We start from the raw sequence: 15,503 nt of genomic DNA, 5'->3' as shown, positions 1-15,503 counted from the left end.
GTACCACCTGTCCCAGGTGTCTCACCAACAGAGTTCCAGGGCCCTCTGGCTGCTCCCTTTCCCAGCCCTGGCACGTCAGCCCCCAAGCCTGCTGCCAGGCTGCCTTGCTGCCCCTCAGGGCTCTGTCCTCACAGGCCTGGGCTGCCTGGCTGCTGCTGGCCAGGGCCAGTGGGCAGAGGCAGAGCCGGTGGTCAGCCCGGGCCCCTAGGGATGCCCAGACCACAGTGCCATGTCTGAGACCGCCCCTGAGACAGAGCTCTAACCCTACAGAGCTGCTTTCACCATGTGGAAGACCATCATGTGCTCGCCCAGGACTGCAGAGCCGGCGCTGCTGATACTCCTGGATGTCCTGGGGAGCTGGCCAGAGTGCAGCATGTGCACCTCCGATGGGGACAGAATGGGTGTCTTTGTCCTGGCTGTGAGTTTCTGCAACTGGCCTTTGCTAGCCCCAAGGCCGCCTCTCCAGCAGCTCTCCATCCTCCTTCCCCCACTGCATCTCCCTGCCTCAGGCGCTTGCCTGAAACCTGGCCCAGGGGCAGCTTCAGGCCCACCAGGCCCCGTGCTCCCCCTGCCAAGGTCTCTCCGGGCCTCTCCCTGCCACACTCGGGCCCTGCCACACGGACACCTGCACTGAGCCCTGTCTCGGGGGGCTTTGTCCTTTACAGGCAACCGTGGTGATGTGGAAGATCCTCCAGGAGCCCCCTGTCCTACCTGTAGTAGAGCCATATTTCCCCCACTTCTTTGTGCATCTGCTCTTCCAAGTGCTCTTCAGCACTCTGGATATGCCAGAGGAGGTCGACACCTTCTGGAAGCGATGCCAGGAAGAGCCCGGCCTTGCCACCAGCCCCAACAGGTGCTCCATCCCACTCCTGTCCCTGCCACATCCCTGGGCAGGAGCCAGTGCTCCCAGCATGACCTGGGCTTTGCTGTGCACGCAGGTTTGCAGTGAGGACCCTGAAGTCCCTGCTCTGCCGAATGCAGCACGAGGATGTGGTGGTGGCAATGGAACGCAGGTGTGGCTGGGACACGCTGCTGTGTGCTGACACCCACCACTATGCTGTTGGTCTGCTGGCCAGGTGAGACCTCCTTCTCCCCACTGCCTCTGACATTTGTGCTCCGTGCCCAGGGAGCTCCACACAGTCCCTGAGGTTGTGGCCCAGAAGGCCTTGTCACCGAAGGATGGCCAAGCAGATTGGAAAAGGCTGGGAGAGGAGGGTGCCCACCAGGAGCTGCCTCCCAAATAGCCCAGGGCCCCTTGCAGGATGCTGGGGAAAGACCAGACCTGTGTGTGTCAGTCCTGGCAGAGATTTGTCCCCCTGTCCCACAGTCTTGGTTACTTTATCTCCTGCCAGGAGGATGTGCTGTGTCTCCATCCCCTTGTGTTCCCGGATCGCTCGCTACCTGCTGCGGCTGCTCAGCACACAGGAGCCACGCTGGGAGCTGCCCGCCCTGGCGTTCCTTGCGGAGGTGAGCCTGATGGCCAGCGCTGCCTGGCTGAGCTGCCCCCCAGCTCTCTGCCCTCTCGGAGCTGCAGCTTCCTGGCACGGTGCCCGCGGCCTGTGCTGCTGCCTGGGCCCAGCCCTGTGCGGCTCCGGGCTCCTGCCGGCCGGCTCCCTGTCACTGCCCTGTGTCTTTCAGGTCCTGAAGTGGCTCGACTTGAGTGAACGTGATGCTAACATAGTCCTGAAAATTCTGTCAAGGCAGCTGCAGAGTGAATGCAGGGAGAGGCGTCGCCTGGCACTCAGGGCCCATCTCAAGCTCACTGATGATCCCTGCATGGTGAGAAGGGGGCAGCAGCTGAGGCTGAGCTGGGGAATGCAGTCACTTGGGCTTGGCAGGGCTTTGGGTGCTGGGGCAGCTGCTCCCAGCTCTCCTGCCTCCTGGTTCAGCTGCCCAAGTGCTTTAGGACAGGCCTTTGGCCTCTGGGCCCTGCAGCAGCAGGATGGCATTTCATAAACTTGTGTTCTGCACAGACCAAAAACATGCAGAGCCTGACTGAAAGTCTTGTGGAGCTCCTGTGGGATGGAGAGATAGTTATGATGACAGTCATGCTACTCAACTCTATCATCTTGGACAGTGACAGGCTGCTGCCCAGCCCCATCACACTTCAGCTGCTTGAGGCACTGCTGCCACTCTTTGACCATGTAAGGCTCACTGCTCCCAGCCACAGCCACTGGGTGCCACCCAGACACTTCATGCCCTGTGAATTTGCAGCCCTGTGCCAGGCTGAGTCCCGTGCAGCTGATGCTGAGGTCTTTTTTTCTTCCTTTCATACAGGACAATAGCCAGGTGCGGCTGATCTCCATACTGCTCTTCCAAACCTTGGTGACTCATCCAGAGAAAATGGCAAAAAAGGACCTGAAGACACCCCTGCGCCAGAGCCTGCTGCCACTCTTCTTCCACTGCCATGACGAGAATCAGCTTGTGGCAGAGGTGAGGACTCGTGGGCTGCTGCTGTCCCCCTGGCAGGGGGCTCGGCTGCCTCCTGCCCTGGCGCCTGCTGGACTGCAGCCTCCTCAAGGCCTTAGCACAGGAACGTGGGTCCTGTGCCCTGGGCTGTGGGGCCATCTCCATGTCTCTGCTGCTCTCCAGGCTTCTCAGGAAACGCTGCTTTGTGTGGCTGAGTTCCTGAAGAGGAGGGATCTTGAAAGACTGCTGAAGAACAAGAAGCTGTGGAAGTTCACTGAGTTCCTGGTAAGGAGGGCCTGCAAGCCCCAGCCTCAGCCTGGAGAAGGCCCCTGAGGACGGTGCTCAGTGTGCGGGACTGGCAGCTGTGCTCCTGCCCGCTGCTGCAGCCGGAGGCTGCGCGGGCTCTGCTCCAGGCTCCAGTGGGCCCGAGCTGGGTGCCCATGGAGCCCCGGCCCGGCGGGGCTGCGGGGCGGCACCGCGGCTCCCCAGGCAGCAGCCGGCCCTCTGCCCCCTGCCCTCGGGAGCCCTTGGCCAGCGGCTGCTGGCCGCGCCTCAGGGCTGTGCGGGCAGGGGAGGCCGGGGCTGGGTGCAGGCAGCGCCCGGCCCAGGGGCTGAGCCCGCGCCAACCCTTCCCTCCTGCCGCTCTCTGCAGCTGGCAGAGGACAGGAGCCGAGCGGCCGAGCACCTGCGCCAGGCCCTGAGCTACCTGGAGAGCCCACAGGAGCCCCTGCGAGAGGCGGCCGTCAGGTTCATGGGTGAGTCCCGTGCCGGGCTCCCTCCCCAGTTTGCCGCAGCTCGGCCCCAGCCCCGCCTGCTGCCCCGGCAGCGCCAGCCGTGCCCTGGGGCGCCGTGGAGCCCCGCCTGGCCTGGGCATTGCTGCTGCCGCCCTCTGGCAGCCGTGCCCTGGGGCGGCAGCGTGCGGCAAGGGCCGGGCTGAGCCCTGCTGGGCCAGCAGCCCGTGTGGCCACAGCGCCGCTGGCAGGGAGCTGTGCCGCTGGGGCCGTGACAGGCTCTGTGTTCACAGGCATCGCTGGGCGGCACCTGAGGGGGCAGCAGCAGGAGCTGCAGCTGATCTGCACTGGTGAGTGAGGGCAGCGGGCTGACAGCGGGGGCTGCCGGGGGGAGCTGCAAGCCCTGCCCCGGCTGCGGGGGGCTCTGCTCCCATGGGCAGAGCACACGGAGCTTTCAGGCCCACGTGGGCCACTGGTAGCCAGCAGCTTCTGGCTGATCCCCTTGCTCCCTGCTCCCTCCGGGCCATGGCAAGAGCCGGCTGGGATGGCCCTTGCAGGGGGCTCTCCTGGTGTCCCCGCAGATCTGGCTCTGACCGTGCCTCTGTTCCTCTCTCTTGCAGCCCTGGAACGCCTGACGGAGGATACGAGCAGTGCCGTGTCACAGCTGGCACTTGAAACACTGCATGTCCTCCGGACATTACAGCGTCAGCGATATTCCACCATCCAGAGGCTGCACGATCAGCTGCGCAGGGCATGGATCACTCGGCCTCGCCTGCCGGGGCTCGGCTGCTGCTCTGCCAGATGACTGAGGAGGAGAGCTGATCTGGGAGGCAGTCTTTGCTGGAGCAACCTGAGCCAGGGGTAATTTTCCTTTTCTTTAAGATTTTTCTTTTCTTCTTTTCCATTTTTTATCTATATTGTAAATAAATAAATTATAGAGTATATAGAATTATATATATTATTATAGATTATAGAATACTATAAATAATTCTAGAATGTGTTATGACACACAGACTGCCAGGAGCTTTTCTTTGCTGCCCAAGGTCTGCAGGGCAAGAGGCAGGAAAGGGTGAAAAGGAAGCTTGTGTTCAGCAGCACAGCAGGCTGAGGGGTGATGAGGCCCTGTAGGAACAATTGTTCAGAAGGAACAATGAAGGAGGAAAAGGGTGCTTGTGCTCAGCCAGCTGCCCAGGCATGCAGGGGAAATGGCCAGAAGCCCCCTGGCCTTTGGTGGTTCTGCTGAAGCCTTTGTGCTGCCCACCGAGCGGCTGGGCAGGGGCCGGGGCTGCGGGGATCGCTGCCAGAGCGGTGCCTGGAGATGGCCACAAGCCCTGTGCCAGGCAGGAAGCACCATCCGTGTCCTCCTGCCCGTGTGCTGCTGGCTGCCTTGCTGAGGGCTCCCAGGTGCCTCTGGATGGGGCTGCTCTGGAGCGGCTGTGGGGCTGCGGCGCTGCTGCCGGGCAGCTTGGCCGGGCTGGGGCAGCCCCTGAGGGGCTGGGGCGCTGGCAAGCCCTGAGCAATGGGCTGTCAGAGGCCACAAGCAGCCCCCCGGCAGCCACCTTGATCCTGCCAGAGTTGACTTGCAAGAGGGATCCTGGGCACTCTGGAAACAACAGCATCAGTGTTGTTGGAAACCCAAATGCAGGGAAATCTCAGACCTTTGGTCTTGTCAGCAAAGCTTAGAATTAAGCACAGGATTTGATCTGAGACCTTGGAAAGGGCTTCCAAACTTAGGTGCTAGAAGCAAGAATGAGGATTTCTAGTTTCTAGCAGAGAAAAGGGGAGGAGAGTTGAAGTGGAGGAAAGTTCAGAGTTTTAGAGTTCAAGATCTAGAAAAAAATCAAAGTTGTTACAATGGTAAACAAGAAGCTTAGGATGCAGTGCTGTAGGTTTGTGTGTCATAACATGATATTGGCTAAGGAAGCTTACACTGTAGCATGAGTCCATAAGATGAAATACTGAAGGCTTGGCTCCAAAACAAATATCCTTGTTGGCCGTGTCTTCTTGGCCAAGAAATCCTTCAAAGCTCTTGTAACTACAAGTCTTGCACCCTTGTGAGCCATGCGGTGGAGATGTAAGCCAAACTCACCCTTCCTGTCAATGTAGAAGAGAAGAAAAAGCAATGGTATCATCTAAAAAACTCAGAGGTCCACTCTCTAGCTCGTTCCAAAGTCCTTCAACTCCCCCAAAGTGGAATTTAGCTACAAAGAGATGACAAGGACTCTTAGTGCTGGCTCTTTGACTCCAGAGACGCTGCTTTAGAATCCTTCCCATAACCCTGTGTAGTTATGTGCCAGAAATGGATCATTTGAAGAAACTTTCCCAACTGACTTGCATGGAGGTTTGTCTGAAGGGTATTTGAGGAGAAAGGCTCCCAGCAGAGGTCTGGGCATTGGCCTAGCTGTGTCCCCTGCTGATTGTGAAGTGTGCCATCAGCAGCAGGGCTTTCTGGGCTAAAAATATCATCAAGTTACTTGGACTTGCTCTTTTTGGCCTCTAAAAGCTGGACCCAATTTCAGGGCAATTTTGGAGACCTCATCTATGGGTGGATGGAGCACCTAGGATTTTCCCAATTGCTGGGAATGGTTCTACAGGTCCCTGGAGTATCCAGGGCCCTGGTAAGTTCCAGCTGCACACATGCCTTGGCAATGAGAAGCAAAGGAACCCAGCCCTTTTTGTTCTGCCTGTGTCACTGCACCGGGCTCATGGGATGGGAACACGCAGCCCTTGTGCTGGAGCTGAGCTGCTCTGCCCAGCGCTGGTGGCCGCCATCCCAGCTGGTTTTGCTTGTCCTGGTTCCCTGACAGCTGGGGCCCTGGGCAGAGCCCTGAGAGCCTGGTCTGCCCCCAGGGAAGGAGAAGGAGCCCCTGGAGAAGCTGTACCGGGTGGGGATGCTGCTGCTGCTGCTGCTGCTGCTGCTGGAGACAGTGAGGGTGACATCAAGGATGACAAGCTCTTCCTCAGCCTGGCCACGGGAGGCTGAAGGTGATGCACTTTGATTCTGGCACCTTCTTCAAAGCCAAACTCCACAGGGAATTTGCAGATGAGTCTCCACCTGGGGAAACTCTGCCAGATTTGGGCATTGCCCAGCGTGGCGGGGAACCAAAGGCTCCCCCTTTGCTGGGGCAGATGCAACTCATTCTTCAGTCGCTGCCCAGCTGCTTTTGGCAGGGCTGGGGCATGGGCTGGGGTGGGTACGAAATGGGAGTGGGCTCCTGGCCCTGCCAACAGCCCCCAGCACCCACCGTGCCCTGGGCTGGGGCTGGGGCAGCCAGCCCAACACAAACCAACCCCATGGTGGGAGCAAAGGTGGGACTCCAGAACCTGTGCACAGCTGCTTTGCTGTGCAGGCAAGGAAGGGCTGGGCTGCTCCACTGCCCTTGTTTGCTTTGGGGTCACTGTGATTTTGGGGGACAGTGCAGGGGGGAAGACAGAAAGTGTGGGCTTCCCTCAGCCATGGCTGGGTTTTTCCCTGCAGGGGTTGGGCCTTCCTCAAGGCCCTGACAGAGATAAGAGTTTTTACCATTTGTCTTGTTTTCCCTTTTTGCATCTAACCTCTTTTCAATAATGTGTTGTTTGTTTTTCCAGAGGAAGCATTCCAGATGGTCCAGTGTGGATGGGGAAGTGCTGGGGAGCAGCTGTGGCATTGATGGGCCATGCCCTTGGAGAAGGCTGAGGCCATGGTTTGGGAGCAGCTTTTCTTGCAGCCATGGCTGGTGTGAGGTGGGTCCCTGTGTGCTTGGCAGGGTGGGATCAGAGCTTTTGGGAGCTGGCAGCGAGCACAGGAGCATCCTGCTCTGGGCAGCTGCTGAGGGCTGGATGTGCCCTGGCTGGCTGCAGGCTGGGCACATGTGCTGCCCTCCTGCTCTGTGCCAAAGGCAGCAGCGATGGGCAGCTCTGGGCACAGCTCTGGGCACAGCCAGCATGGCCTGGGCACTGCAGGCCTTGGCACAAGGGCACAGGAGCCCTCAGCTGACGGGCACATTCTGCTTTCTCTCCTTGCAGCCGGGCTCTGCGGGTGCTGAGGCTGCTCTGGGCTCTGCCAGGGCTCTGCTGGGCTCAGCCCTGGGCCCAGCTGGGCTGGCTCTGCCCTCACATTGCTCTGACAGCTCACATCAGATGAGCCCGTTGTGAGCACAGCGCCTGAGCTTTCTGCTTTGGCAGGTGAGTGAGACTCTGCTGCAGGCCCAGAGATTGCAGCTGGGGACACACATCCAATTGGCAAGGACCCAAACTCTCCACAGTCCAGCTGAACACCTGGATCTGCACAGGGTGTTTTGTGTGTCCCATTCTTCCTTCTTGATTGGCTGGAATTGTGCAATTGCACTTTCTTCCTCCTCTGGCAGTGCCACGAGTGGGCCAAAGCTGGCGAGTGGGCCGTGCTCCTGAGGCAGTGCAGTCTGGAGCTGGTGGATGGAGAATTGCCCTTCTGCACTTCCAAACCAGAGCAAAAAGCCGTAAGTGGGACTTTGTGACTCTAAGAAATCCCTGACAGTTTCAAAGGGAATGTGCAGCTCATTCCCAGGCTGAGAAGGAAGGTCATCTTCTAAAGGATTTGGGTTTTGACAGAGTTTCCATTTCCAGTCCTGCTTGGAGCTGGAAGGGCACAAAGCAATTTCCTCTTGCTTCGACCACAATTTAAAATCAAAACATTGGAAACAATCACCAAAAACTTTTTTAAAAGACTGCTGAGTTTAGTAAGAAGGATCCATGCCATCAGCACATTTATAAAGTAAATTACTGAGTTCTGTTTTAAACTATTTAAGTTGCCTCTTAATTCAAAGTTAGAGATGATTTTTCACTGCACATTTGGGTTTTGTTTTTATCTTTCACATTTTATATAGTTTTTTCTTACTTTTTCCTTTTTTTTCCTTTCAATAGAAAACATGTGCTATAAAATGAGTGTCGTTTGCTCCTGGTTCCTGTGTGGAGCAGCTCCCTTCCTGCTGGCTGAGCTGCTCAGGCAGAGCCCGGCAGCTCCTGGCCCTGCAGGGCTGAGGCTTTTCCCCGTTGCTGGGCACAGACTGATGGAGCAGCACTGCTGAACTCGGGCACACAGAGGCACCAGCAGCAGCTGCCTTTGGCCACCTGAGGCTCCAAGGCCCAAACTCTGAGCAGCCAGGGCTGGAAGAGACGGGCAGGATCTGATCCCTGACTCTGGGCCAGGGCTGCACAAATGACCCCACAGCAGCAGCAGCAGCAGCAGCAGCACATGGAGCTGACTTTGAGCACAGCCCCTGCCCCTCTTCCCTCGCGTGTGCAGCGGTGTCACAGCAGCCTGAGGCACCTGGGAGCCCCCAGTGCCAGCAGGGACTGGAGATGGCAGCCCTGGGCTCCTGGAGGCTGTGCAAGGAACGGAGCTGGGCACTCCCTGTGCATGGGGAGCTTCCAGATGGAAAAGGCTGCTGTGCCCAGGCAGCTCCAAGGGCACAGAGAGGAGGCTCTGGAACACTGGATCTGTGCCAGTGCCACAGTCCTGGGCAGCAGCCAGCGAGCCCTGGGGGAACAGAGGGCACAGCACGAGGGACAGAACCAGGCAAGGGCAGAGACTGTAGAGCGCCAGGCCTGGGAGCAGGAACAGCTGCTCCATTGCACTCTTGGAGAAAGCTCTTGGCTGGTTCAAAGCGCTGAAAGGCGTGAAGGGCAGAGAGGAGGCTACAGCAAACAATGCTCCTGTTTGCACAGCCTCCCCTCTCCGTGTCCCAGAAGGAATTGCAGGGACTGTGTTCTTCTCTCTGAGCCGTCTCGTTCAGCATGAGCAGCTCAGCACCAGGAGCTGAAGGAGCTGAAGCCTCAGGCCACAGGAGCTGGGCAAGGGGGAACTTCTGGAGCAAAGTAATGCTGCTAAAATAGCCCCAGCTGGATGATGTGGATAGAATCATGGAATCACAGAATCCTTTCTGTTGGAAAAGCCCTCTGAGCTCAGCCAGTGCAGCCGCTCACCCATCAGTGCCAAGCCCAGCACTAAACCACGTCCCTGAAGTGCCAAGGCCTGGACACGAGCCCTGAGTGAGGCCTGGACAGCAGGTCCTGAGCCAAAGGTGGCCTCTAGATGAACCTTCCAAGCAAAGGTTCTCTTTGTATCTGCTCCCTAATGAAATATGTATGGTCATTAGGCCCTGTAATAGATGTAGCCACTCATTAGTGAGACATGTATTGACCTTTGTGTATTTAGAAGCCAGACAAGGCCATGAAATCTGACATCTGGCTTTGTTTGGGGCTGAAGGATCAAAGTCACCTCCCTTGGTTCCTCCTTGAGCCCTGGCCAGGCTTTGGGAGGGACCCAAGAGGAGGATGAAAGCAGATGTTGCCACACTAGCAGTGCTGTCAGTTTGTTCATTCAGCACTGTCAGAGCTGGGCCCTCTCCCAGCGGGGTTAGAGCCTCTCCTGGGGCTGGAGGCACCTGCAGGAATTCCCAGTGCCCAGGAGTGGCTCTGCAGCCCTTGGCTGTGACAGCTTCCCCAGCTGCTGTGTGGGTCTGGGGGATGGTAAAGGCTGAGGGTAAATGCTGCTGGATCTTTGTTAATCACTGCTGCAATCTTTGGTGGGGATGGTTGGGTGCATTGCTGAGCTGTTCCTTTTGTGATTCTTTGCTGCTCTGAACTGCAGGAAATGACACTGATTCCTTCAGTTGGTGTCTGTGTCTTTGGTGCTGACTTTGGCCATTGGTAAAACAAAACTGGCACAGTCTGGCCAGATGCCAACAAAATGTCACTTGTTCAGTGTAAATGTGAGGAATCAGTCCCATCAGAAATTCCCAGCTGGGAAGCCCTTCCCTGGAGTTCCCTGGCTCTGGAGTGGGCTGAGGTCAGAGCCCCATGGGAGCAGTGGGGCAGTTGGGTAAAAGAAGCTGCACCCCTGGATGGCTTTAAATGCATCCAAAAATTGCACATGGAAAAGGAAAAGACCTTGTGGGTTTGGGCAGACAAAGATGAATTTGTTGAGAGTTCATAGGAAACAGCACCTTCAGAAGAAAGTTATTGTTGGAATGCTCCCACATGGAGCAAGAGAAGAAGGTTTTAATCTTGAGCTGATATGCATTTGTGCAAATGAAATATCTATAAACATAATAATTATATATGTATTTATAGTATAATAAGACCTCAATATGTCTATTTATATCAATTTATTTATGTCTGTATCTATCTATATTTCTATATCACTATCTATCTATAAAATTATATAATAATGTGAAATAGTGCTGAAAGTAGTAATTTGGTATCTTTGGCTGCTCAGGGATGTAACACTAAATACCCTAGAGAACAGGATTGGCCAGGACCCTAATGTCAGTGGTCAACTTTTTATGATTGTATACAATGAAAAAGGGAGAAAAGGAGGAAATTGGCTATTTTTGCAGGGGTTGCTGATACTGTGATGCAGAGTGCTTTGTCTGTTCCTGTGAAAAATACAGTGATTTTGCCTGCAGGGTTTTTTATGTACCAGATTATGCACAAGCTGCAAGAATTGGTTGAAAGGGTGAAGGGGTTGTTAAAAGAGCAGTTGGAAAAATGAGGAGATGGGAACCTTTGCCCATGGAGAACCCATCTCCCAGATGTGCTCCATGCCCTTTACAATGGCCCACTGGGGAAATGGAAACCCCCTGGCTGTGCACGGCTGCCCCCAATTTGCAAATCCAGCCATGGGCAGTGAGACTTGGGCTGCCTGGGAAATTGTTCTGGTTGTGATGACCCTGGCAGGGCCAGCCCAGAGGCTGCAGGGCTGGGCCTTCATGCATTGGAATTCATTGGGAGAAATTCAAAGCAAATAAGAGCTATCAGTACTGAAACAGGAATTCAGATTCCTCCAGGACACTTTGCTTTGGTAACTGCGCCCTTGGAGCTTGGCCTTGCAAAGTGTTCCTGTCATGGCAGGAGGAATTGATGCAGAATATCCAGGAGAAATTGCAGTAATTCTGTAAACAATAGTGACCAGGATTGGATTAGTCAGCCCTGTGACAGGGTAGCACAATTATTGATACTGCATTTTTCGGAATGATTGTGAAAAAAGGAGATCCAGCTCCAATCACCACTGTTTGTGCAAATAAAGGGCTTGGGTGCAGCAGTCCTAATAATGGAGCCAGATTGTGGGTCCCGAGGCCAAAAGGCCTCCCAAGGCAGCTGAAGGAGCAGCTCCTAGGAAAGACAACTCTGAGTCCTGAACCCTGGGCAGGAACAATGGGAATGTGTCCCTGCAGCCAAGGATTCTGTGTGAGAACAAGTAGATCTGCCAGGATACTGTTTTACACATCCTGCCAGGCCAGATCTCCCTGTTTGCCCCAAGGGCCCCTTTGGGAAATGCTCTGATCCACGGGGCTCCATGTGAAGGCTGCTGTGACACTGAGGGACTTGCACAGGAATTCCATCCAGGAGCCTGGGTGCCCCTCAGGGACTGGGACCCGGCCCCTTCCAGCCAGAGGGGAAAGGGCCCCCCAAGCCTTGTGAGCCACAGACAGCATGGTAAAGCTGAACAGCAAAGGGCCTGGGGGCATTATTCTGGAATTAAAAAGGCGCCAGCTCCATGGACAACAGAATTCTTGTTCCTAATTTGAATGGGATTGAGAAAAAAGAATGAAAAACGGTGTCACTAAAGTACTACTGATGTCTGTAAGGTGTACCTTGATAGTCAGCCAGAATCTTTGTCTGCCGCAAACACCTCTAGTGTTTCACTAAGGGATTGGTCATCAAAATGTAATGATGGGTTATGATGGATTGCTGAGCTTCTTTTGTAATTCTTTGCTAATGATGATGTGCTTTGCTGAGCTTATCCTTTTGTAAATCTCTGCAGCTGTGCATGATATAAATGACACAATTCCTTCCGTTGGTGTCTGTGTCTTTGGTAGTGACCCTGCCCACTGGAGAAACAGGGCCCCATCTTGCCTAAGTGTTCCCTGGGAAGGCAAAAGCCTTCACTCCAAAATTCCTCCCTTCATACCCTGAGCATGATGTGCTCTGGTCTGGGCTATGCCCGGGCTCAGTTGGGGTCCCCTGTCCTGGCTGTGTCCCCTGCCCAGCTCCCCCGCAGCCCCAGCCCCTCCCCAGCGTGGCTGGACGAGGGGCAGGACAGGCCTTGGCTGTGCTGCAGCTCAGCAAGAACAAAACCATCTCTGCGTGCTCAGCCCTGTGCTCAGCACCCGGCCCAGCAGGGTCTCAGTGCCAGGGGCTGTGCCCTCAGTCCCTGCCGGGGGTTTCCATGGCAACTGCCAGGCCAGGTGACCCAGGTGTCCCCCCAGTGCCGGTTGCCATGGAAACAGTGCCCAGCCCTGCCCCTTTCTGTCTGGCTGACCTGGCCTTTGGCCCTGGCAGTGCCGCTGGCTGCTGGTTCCTGGTGCCAGAGCGGCCAGCGCGGCACAGGGCAGGTGGCCATGGCACAGCCCCCAGCAAGGGATCCCCTCTGGCTCTGGGCACTGACACCAGCCCTGAGCAAGGGCCCAGGGCAGCTTTCCATGGCCACCAACATCACAACGGCTCCGGGCATTGGTTGCCATGGCACCAAACCAAGGAACGGTCCCCGTGGCTGTTGCCGTGGCACCTGGTGGCACCAACGAGTGTCACTGCAATTGTACCTGGAACAGCCCTGGCACCGCTTTGTCCTGAGGGTTGCCATGGCAGCTGAGGGCAGCAACAGCTGGGGCTCTGCAAGGGCCCTGGGGCAGACGGGAAGGAGCAGCAGAGTAGGGGCTGATCCATCCCCAGTGTGCTGCACAGCCCAGGGCAGCGTCCCAGAGCGTCCTCATGGAGCTGCCAACAACATGCCCCCTCTGCAGCCCTGGCCTCTCCCCCAGCTCACACAGGTGCCCCATCCTTGCAGGCACAGACACGGCAGCACTGGCTCAGCAGCCCCTGTTTGCATTGCACACAGCAGGCGGGAGCACCCCCATGCTGTTGCTGTGGGGACATGAACCTGAGGGAGCACAAATGCCATCAGCCCTGGGGCCAGCAAGGGCTGGGGGATGGCACAGAAACCACCCAGGTTTGTCCTGGCCTCTGCACTCAGCCAGAAAGTTTGTTCCCTTCAGCTGGGAGTTTCCTGTGAGTGCCATCCTGTGGGTGCCCTGTGATGGCACTCAGGGTGATCTGTTCCATAACCTTGCTGGGCACCCAGGTCAGGCTGACAGGCCTGGAGGTCCCCAGCTCCTCCTTACAGCCCTTCTTGGGGATGGGCTCACACTGGCACCTCCAGTCCTCTGGGAGCTCCCTGCTGAGCCAGCACTGATGGTAAATGATGGAGCGCAGCATGGGGAGCTCATCCACCAGCTCCCTCATTGCCCTAGGATGGATCCCATCTGATCCCATTCACCTGTGAGCATCTGAGTGGCTCAGCAGGTCACCCACTGCTTCCTCCTGGATTCCAGGGGCTGTTCTGCTCCCTGTGCCCATCTACCAGCTCAGGAGAACACTTGTCCTGAGGATATCCTCTCCTAATATTGAAAATTGAAACAAACTAGGGGTAAAGTAGCTCAGCCTTTCCTTATCTTTTGTTACTATATTCTCCACTGCATCCAATAAAGAGTAGAGGTTCTCCTACCTCTCCTTTTTGCTATTATTCTTTTTATGAAAACATTTTTATTCTTTTTGCAGAACCCTCCAGGTTAAGTTTTAATAGAGTTTTCAACTCTCAGCTTTTCTTTCTGGATGACCCAGCAACATCCTTAAAGACTTCCTGAGTTGCTGGTCCTATTTCCACTCCTGAGTCTCCAGAAAAGCTCCATGGGCAGCCAGGCCAGTCATTTTCCTCACTAGCTCATCTTCTGCCGCACTGGGACAGGCTGCTTCTTCCCCCTTATGATTACTTCCTTGAAATGTCTCCATCCTTCCAGGACCCCTTTGCTTTTACGGGCTGTTTCCCTTAAAGCAATCACTACCTGATTAGGTATTCCCCAAATCTGCAGCCTAAACAGGCCAAAGTCTGCCCTTCCTAATTCCAGTACAGAAGTTTGGTTGCTGCCCCTCCCTCTTTCCCAGAACATTGAACACTTCATTATTTCATGGTCACTGTGCCCCAGGCAGCCTCTGAGCCCCACATCTGCCACCAGCCCTTCTCTGTGAACAGCAGCAGACAGAGCTTTCCTTGGCAGTGGGAGTGTTACCAAAAATTTGGTAAAACAGAAAATTCCTTATCCCCAGTGTAGCATTAAGAAGCAGCATTCTTTATTCAGCTGGATGCATGGGGGAGAGCTCCTCCCAAAGCTGTGCATGCTGAGTACAGGAAAGTTTCTGTTTATATTCTGTATTTTTCATACATATTCATTGATTGTCCTGGACTAAAAATACATATGATAATCTTTTCCCCAAAATAATTAATATATTTCCCCTCCCCTTTACCCATGCATTCTCCTGTCCTGGGGGTCTCCCTGGTGGTCCCTGGTGGTCATGGACCCCAATGTTCCCGTGGGCCTGGCTGAGCTGGCAGGACACTGAGGCTGCTGAACTTCCAGTTCCCCTTCTCACACAATGGGCATTGTGTGGTTTCCACAGGCCTGGGGTTGTGGAGAACAAGCTCCAGGTGTGAGCTCACCTGGTGAAGACAATTTATCATCTGGTACCATGTGGTCACAGAGTGGGCTATGACATCACAGAGTGGTTTAGGTGAGGTCATCGAGCAGCCATGGCATCATAGTCTGCCTCTGTGACATCAGAGATCCAGCTGTGACATCACAGGGCAGAGGTCTGACATCACAGTGCAGACTATGGCATCACAGACTCTGGTGTGACATCGGAGACCAGCTGTGTGACATTGCAGAATGGGCTGTGACATCACAGAGCAGGTTGTGACATCCCAGAGCGGCTGTGTGACATCGCAGAGGGGCTGTGTGACATCCCAGCAGGGCTGTGTGAGGTCACTGGGTTGGTCACTCCGCCCCAGCTCCCCCTCACAGTTTCTCCCAACAAGTCCAATGCTGTTCATGCCCAGCAGGGTCCCTGTCCCCCAGGATCCCCCCGGCCCACCTGGAGCCACAGCCTCCACCAAAGGATGTTCCACAGGATCCACCCCAGAGCCTGACACGGGGACAAGGGGCCAGGGCTGTGTGACCAGGACACCAAGGACAGGGATTATCCAGGTCACTGTGGCCTGGGTTGGGTTGCCCAGGGCAGGAAAGATGTCTGGCAGCTGGAGCAGGGTCTGGGAAGGGCCTCCAAGGTGGGGCTGGAGCCCTTGGGCTGTGAGCAGAGGCTGAGGGAGCTGGGCTGGTCCAGTCTGGAGCAGGGAAGGCTGAGGGGCTCCTCATGCCAGCCTGGCAGTGCCAGTGAGGAGGGGATGGAGAACACAGAGCCAGGCTCTTCACAGGGGGCTGGGGGGAGACAAAAGCTGATGGGTGGAAGGGGAAAGAGGGGAGATCAGGGCATGAGGAGATGAAATGAGTC

The sequence above is a fragment of the Ammospiza nelsoni genome, unplaced genomic scaffold (genome assembly GCF_027579445.1).
Source record: "Ammospiza nelsoni isolate bAmmNel1 unplaced genomic scaffold, bAmmNel1.pri scaffold_40, whole genome shotgun sequence".
Taxonomy (NCBI): Eukaryota; Metazoa; Chordata; class Aves; order Passeriformes; family Passerellidae; genus Ammospiza; species Ammospiza nelsoni.
This window is presented reverse-complemented; position numbering follows the sequence as displayed.